The 7,783-nt window shown below is 47.7% G+C and overlaps 1 long non-coding RNA gene across 1 annotated transcript; it reads right to left on the bottom strand.

Moving 5' to 3' along the window:
- Positions 1–1,175: 1,175 nt before the first annotated feature.
- Positions 1,176–4,925, bottom strand: LOC142929158 (uncharacterized). Its single transcript, XR_012945372.1, has 2 exons — positions 4,818–4,925; positions 1,176–4,012 (listed from the first exon to the last, which is right to left on the bottom strand). It is a non-coding gene; the product is annotated as an uncharacterized LOC142929158 (long non-coding RNA).
- Between the last annotated feature and the right edge of the window lie 2,858 nt (positions 4,926–7,783).

The following is a 7,783-nucleotide window of genomic DNA, read 5'->3' on the forward strand; positions in this document are numbered from 1 at the left end:
CCAGGTCAAGAAGGTTAACAGCTTATTTATCAACCTGAGCTATAGTCAAATAATGAATCCCATTTTGTGGGAAGTCAACAGCGGTGATCCTATTATACACCACCATTGGCTCCTGTTATAGGAACGTAGCATTCCGCTACTGGCCATAGTGAGAGATGTGTGGCATCCTCCTACCTCGCATTTGAGCGGCCGGACACATATGAGGTGCACTGCAGCAACCAGTGTAAGCACAGCCGAGAATGCATGTTGGGGCAGACGGTGGCATAATGAATACGCACGCGCATGTCTGTACGTTGAAATAATTTTTCACCCGTACGTAGCCGACCGTGCTAACTGTAGCCGACCGTGCTAACTGTAGCCGACCGTGCTAACGATGGCGCGTGCGTCCATTTGCCAGGCGGGGCCCTGCTCTCCAACCAGGCAACAACAACAACGAGGAGGAGGATGATGATGATGCCGTCGACAAGATTGGGCCAAAGGCGTCACGCGGGCCTGGACGGAGATTCTCCCGCCTGAGGCGGAATATTCGGGGGATTCTGCGATTCATTCGGGAGCACTGTTTCTGTTACCGTGACGATACCGCTGAATAAATCCTGTCATGCGGCTGGGCCCTCCCTGCCCTGTGTAGATATTTTTCAATGTTACTGTCGTTTTTGTCTCACTTCTTTCTGGTCCAATGACTCCAAGACTCACGGTTTAAACTGAAGATCCCAGTGGTCCTCAAAAATATTTACAGGGACTCCTTCGCTTACAAACATTCAACTTAGAAAGTCTCAGAGATACGAAGAAACCTGTCCATATGTCCAGTTGCCTGTTTGTACCGAGATTCATAAGTTCAACCGCCACGCAATAGATGGTGGTGGTGGCATCTACATCTACACAACGTGAAGAACCAGTGGCGTCTACGTCTACAGGAGATCATACAACTCTTAAAGCCATTCCCTGTGTTTAGTGTACACGCCGTACAACATGTTTGGAATCGACAGGAGTAAAGTTGAACCATGTGTATGGCATTACAAGGGGTGCTTGGTCGTGTGTGGATGCAGGTTGTTGGCAGTGCCACTGATTAATTATAATCTTTTTTTTATCCTGGAGGAATCCAATGAGCTATGAAGCTCTTTTCACATATGTTCCAGTAGGGGCGGTATGTTCAAAAACGATATGAGAGGCAAGACGGAGAAAATTTAAGCATGTTGCTAAAAATACAAAGTACATAGATTCCTGCCGATTTGTCAACAAATGCAAGTTTGGGCAATTCAACAACACAACAGCACCAGACCACGACAAGACAATGCACAGTCCCTCACTTACATTGCAAATTAAAATCGAAAGTTCAATGCGCAATATTTGAAACAAAGTTACTAAATGGCAATATTCCCCTCGAATACCGAATGAACGAGGCTAGGACGCTTGCAGTAATGTTCAAATATGCATCACAAGCCATTCAGAAGTGGAAGGCCTCACGTGACCACAGGGCACCACAGTGGCTGGGAGATGTTTACTACCTCCCCTGGTACGCAGGAGGTCGTGGGTTCCATCCCAACCCTGACGCATGCTGTATATTTGTCTGCTATAAATGTCCACGTGACGATAAGCCACTTCGTTGAGCTATCATGTGCGATGGCCAGGTCGCTTCTGAAAAACTGCTATATATGCTCAGTGGGCCTTACCTGGTAAAATAAAAATAGTTTGTCAATTAGTAAATAAATGCAGTATATAAGTTCCAATTTCATTCATACATACATTTCCAAGCTTGGGAAAGGCAGTAAAACAATATCAAAAACAGCCACAGTCCACACCAGCAAAACATGCAGTGCCTCGGTAAAATTGTACTTTAAAATTGAAATGTGGATACATTTTTCATATTCTTAGTTCTTTCGGTAAAGTCACGTTGAAGGGAAACAACGTGACTTTACCGAAAGAACTAAGAATATTAATTACTGCAGTCACAAAAGCTTTAAATCAAAATTCATGTGGATACATTGTTAAGAATACAAAAAAATAGTTTAGTTAAAAATCATTTGGTTGATAAAGACCTGGGTAGTGATCTGCGATTATTGAGTGGGGGTTTGGGAGTCGCTGACTGGGAGGAGTGGGAACGGGTGAAGCCGGATCTGCCACGCGTTGCGCTCACCAACTCGAGCTTCACCGGGACAGCAACAAACGAAGAGACAGAGAGAGGAGCTACCCCGGGTTTACATCGCCACGACTCACGACGCACACAACACACACGGCACATGCCCAGGGGGAGGAGGGCGATGACCACCCCACAGTGCGATAGCTACGACTCCTCTTTCAATTAGTGAGCCATCCTCACATTACCACTGCACGGAGTGTGCAGTGTTATCAATGAACACAGCACTACCACTGCACGGAGTGTGCAGTGTTATCAATGAACACGGCACTACCACTGCACGCGAGCAATCGGCTGCTTAGTGAGTTACACGGCACGGTACGGAGCTATTAACACGACACGAACCACAGCGTGCTCCCGGGGTACTCAACTACCTTAGTTTCTCAACTACCGGGACTACTCAACTCAATATTTAAAGAGGCGCAATGCACTGTGGTGAATACGAGACAGTGGTCCTTCATAAACAACATCACCAAACAGTCTTTAAAGAGCAGCATGCGGCACCGGGAGACGCAGATTGCCAACCCCTGAGCTATTCTATTCCTGCCCATGAGGGCAACATGTTCAGGAGCCATAAGCCAATGTCCGAGGTCTGCTGGTCACGACGAGAGGGCTTCAGGAGAAACTTCGTGTAGGGTTACTATTCCTACTCCGTTGAAGGAACACAGACGACTGTGGTTCACAATATCGTGCATAGTTTGGGTTGCATGGTCACAATCACACTGTGGCTTGACTTTAATTTTCTATTGCGTCATTTCACGTTGTACGATCTGTTCTGGATGACCACAGTCAAACACTGGAGAGTTTTAAATTTTCCATTTGTGCATCAGGTATCCGCATCTGCCATGTTTTGTGCAGATGCGGTTTAGGGGGACCATGATCTTCGTGGAATATCAAGCCCAGGGATCTTCTGCGTTGGGTTTTTCACAAGGTGTGTCAGTTCTTTTGAACTTACACTGATCATGTCGACTCTCTGCAGTGGCAATGTGAAACTATTAAAATAAAAAGGGATACAATTTTTTAGAAGTTGATTCTTACACGTGCAATTCAATACATGAATTGTCAGCTGAATAATAAATATTAATCGATTTAACCGATGTATCGCGCTGTTACGACTAACTAGCACAACTCTTTATTACGATCACAGCATGTACAAAGTAAAATTTTAATTAAAAATATGTCCTGAAGTAATGATGGTTTATTCAAACTGTGTGCAATATCAAGCAACTTCGGAATGATTTCTGAAGCACTGCTGCAATGTTTGGTGCACTGCGATACTAACGCGGCGATCCGAGTTGGATTCCTAGCCATGGCTAACGTCAGTGGTGACTGATATCTGAACAAGTCCTGAACCTAATCCCCGCCCCCTTCACCAAGCGTGGTAATGTTTGGTGCAACAACCCCCATGACCAAAGCAACGTGGCGAGGCCATCATCAGGCAGTGGACTGCCAGAGGGGTGTAACACACACAATCATCAGTTTGTCTCGACAATCACTTGCCTTGAACATTGAATCCTTAAGTTACATTACCAATGGCATATTGGTGTGGCTCACTGACCCTTTGATGTGAAAGATTAAAGAACCCCAAGTGTCTGTCGCCGACTCAACAATTTTGAGGAGCGACCCGTGGCGGTCATGCAGATCACGAGGTGTGCAGAGGGGTGAGGAGGAGGGCACTTTGGAGGGGCTGCCAAACCTCGAGTCGCGAGCACACAGCGCCGTCTCGTACAAGACGGCGCACCGATGGGCACCGCCGCTGCTGCCACCGGGCTCGGCCTTCTGCGCCAGTTTTACCAGGTTGGCCACGGGGCCGTGCCCAAGGTTGCGGCAGGAATGCACGCCGTAGTGCTGCCCCACAGCGCAGTCCACGGCCGGCAGCTGCAGAGCACACAGCCAACAACAGAGACCAGGAACCCTCTCTCTTTCGTTTGGAGGCAGCCGAGTTGCTAGCAGCCCTTTTCCACTGGCGCATCCGATCCGTGCCAGCGCGTAGCACCCCCACGGAACGGGTGGTTTTCCATTGGCTAGTTGCTGTGCCGATATAAAATCAAACTGTAATACGCCGCCCTTACAAGACCTCTCAAAATGGACCAGGAGCCAAACAGGTCCAGAGGTGGTGCTAATAATAAAGTGTCCATTGCGTACGACGTGAACAGCGTTAATGTGACTGCACAAATTTATGGAAACATGGCCGAGTGGTGGTTCTCGGTTCAAGCCCAGCATCCGCCCTGGTTAATGTTGCCAGTTTATTCACCACAAACAAAGAGATCTGTTTTACAATGTATGATAATAATCCTGTGACGCTGTATTTAAAAAATAGAATTGGCCACGTGTAACCGCATCATGTTGCAAATTTGCCAAATCAGATCAAGTACTTGCAAATTACTTTATCGGGGAAAAAACCACGTAGGAAACTCAAACATCGCTCCCAAATGGCAGACATGTCCATTCACAGGCCGGTAGTGCGTGCACCACGTGCCAAATAGGAACAGCTGCCATTGGGGGGGGGGGGGGGGTGGTCCCCTCGGGTAGCCTGCCGCAGAGCAATGGAATGGTTGAGATGAGACGTTGCTGTAAGGCGCTTTGAGTTGAAGAGTTTATTTCCGCGACCGCCCTAAATCTCCAAATCCTTATCCCCATCTCTGAGCCGCCTCTGTGGCCCCTACTGGGGCCCGTGTCTCACCGCTGCGGTGTCGAGGCTGCCGCACTGGCGGATGAACTCCATGCAGCTCGTCGCGCTTTGGGCAGAAGCTTCCCGCTGTGGCTCCAGATCCACCCAGGACAGAGATCACAACCCCAGTCTCCTCCAACAGCTACCACAGATACAACAAATCCGTCAACATCAGTTGGTTGACACCGAGGCGACCGCAAGGCAAACACCGGCTTAAAGCTAAACGATACGCATGGAGCTGCATCTCACAATGCAGTGCACGAAAACTGATTAAATAATACAGATTTAAGTTTGCAAATTAACACAAAATTCGTTCTCAATTTTAGTTTTCCAAATGCGCTATCGGCGTAATGTCAAGAGACAAATAAATCATCCATTCGTAAATCTCGCATAGCCGTGCAGGCCCTGTGTCATAAAATGCGGTGGGTGGCCTTTAATCTTGTACACAATAGGAGCCAACACTTTCACATTAGCTGTGTTATGAGATTGTGCGGCGCACGAGAGTCAAGCTGAAATTGTTATTCTCAGAGATGGAATTAGGAAAATGAAGTGCAAAACCCAAGTTTAATGAGACTGTAATTTTGTGCAGTCGCTGGTGAATGGGCTCGGACAATTGACTTGATAAGACTTGAGACCTCGGTTTCAACCCAAGCGGTCAAAATCCAGATTCAAGCCCAGAATCTCATTATTGCCAACGCACCGCTTTGATCTCTGAGCCACCTGGCCGCTTTGCATATATAGTGTTATCATGTATTTTATCTGAATGTCACCGCTGTACACTCAATTTTAACGGTGATTTTCAATATCTACTTTTGGGGTGTTTTCCAAATTCACAGATATTTTTTAAGAGTGACAGGAGAAAACCCATGCATCTTACGTGACACTTTGTTGTGCTCTGCATTGGCACTGATTACATAACGCTTAAACGTATTCGAGTTCTCGACAAATGAGTTTTAAGTTCGTAATAATAAACTAATATTACCGCGTACAATTTTGGATACAAACTTAACATTGAGCGCCACTCGGAGGCAGTAAGTACACTCAAACTTTGCACGGGCAGTGTCGTACACCTACTTGCTGTACTGCCTCCTGCCAGCTGGAGGCGGGTGGGATCACGCACGCCACGTACGCACCTGGGCGTTGCGATGGAGGATGTCCAAGAAGGAGCCGAGGCCCAGGCTGGGGAGGTCGCGCGAGTCAAAGTGCTCGGCAAGTTGCTTTTCCACGCGTGCCAGCGCGGGTAGGCCCAGGGGCTCTGCCATCTTACTTGCGTGGCTCAGCAGACGGACCAGATGCTCGGCTACCGCCTCTGCGAAGGAGAGAAGCAATGCCATTGTAGGAGAGGAAAACGATGCTGTAACTCACTCCAATAGGCTCAACAACTGCAACTCTCTCTCTGCCCTCCCACCCCCACGTCTCATCTATGGCCTCCCGATAAGTTTCATCATCACTCTCCAGATGACTCAAAAAACAAGTTTAACACGAAGGCCTTCGCGACCAATATTATCCATAATAGAGATTTTTGGGTTAGGTCACGTAAAAAGTGCATATTAACGCGTATTATTGAGTGCATGTTTACATGATCTAACCCAAAAATCTAGATGATGGACTCAAAAAACCACTGGCAGACTTCTCACTCACACCCGTATGCAAGACGATATCGCCCCAATATTCGAATTGTTCAACTATCCCCCGAACCAGTCTAGGATCAATTTCACGATCACACTCAGCAATCTGAAGGTCCTCCGTGGTCTGACCCCTTATGTACAATACAAGAAACTACATTTTATTCAGATTGTGCTTTCGATATCGTGTCATGAGACGGAGTATCCACTCGGATCTCTCACGGAGCAGCGGAACCCGTCCTATTGGAGAATGGCCCACAGAAGAGAACATCACAAAGCTACCTCTGACATTGCTTCTAGTGACCTCTGGTCCACAGAGTAAAGGGAAGCACATTCCAACCCACTCTGAACATGAGAGTAATGTCCGTCACATGAAAGTTGAGCCGATATTGGACTTGGTCAAATTAGCAGGAAAGTGTTATCACCGAGCACGTGCATCGATCGGTTCATCGTTAGTTTTTGGCATAGAGATCCGCAAAAAATAGATATCTTTGGATCATCCGACATTTTTAATTATCCGCAGCCATCCTCCACGTCATTAGCGCGGATAATCGAGAGTCTACTGTATATGCAAATTTGTCTCCTTACTCCCCGGAGCAGGCGGCGGTCTGGTGTCGGGAGTGCTGATGTTGCCGAGAAACGCGGCCGGTTTCTCCTTGACCACGAGGTCGCGAGGAGTCTCAAGGGAGCCACAGCACAGGGCCAACTGAAACAGCTTCCGGGCCAGCGTGTCCCCTTTCACCTGCCCCAGGAAGTCCTGCACACACTGTTGGTGGAAACAACAAAGGACCCAAACCACGTGCAGCCATATCACTCTGTTGGGACAAATAGAGGGTGATACATGCATAGATGTCCGACCGATTTCAATGCCCCCCCTTACTTTTGTCTCAACGTGTGACTGAATTTTGTGAAAGCGATGGCCCTAAATATTATAGAGGAGTGTTAATTCAGTGGTAGAGCAAGTCTTTTGATAATGGTGGAAGTATCCATAGACTTGAAACGTATGGCGATTATCACTCATTAAATAATTCCGAGGACAAATGTATTATGGAAAATCTTTGACAAATCTAAGCAAATGCATGAACTTTCTCGCAAGGTAATTGTGATGCATTAAGTCCAGACGCCATGGCCCCACCTTCTTAAGCTTATTCACAAAGATGTCCTCGGCGTTCTGGAAGACCTGCAGCACCATCTCGGCCGCCGGCTGTGTCGTGAACTGTCGGCGAAGATCGGCGCTCGTCCCTGGCAAGGGGAACGACTCCAACAGGTATTTCTTGACCTTGTGTGGCCGGCCCTCCACCTCCTGCTTGATGTCACACTCGATGCGAGCCAGCCCACGGTCCATCACCTCCC

The sequence above is a fragment of the Petromyzon marinus genome, chromosome 25 (assembly GCF_048934315.1).
Source record: "Petromyzon marinus isolate PM22_M1 ecotype Great Lakes invasive population chromosome 25, UKy_Petmar_22M1.pri1.0, whole genome shotgun sequence".
Taxonomy (NCBI): Eukaryota; Metazoa; Chordata; class Hyperoartia; order Petromyzontiformes; family Petromyzontidae; genus Petromyzon; species Petromyzon marinus.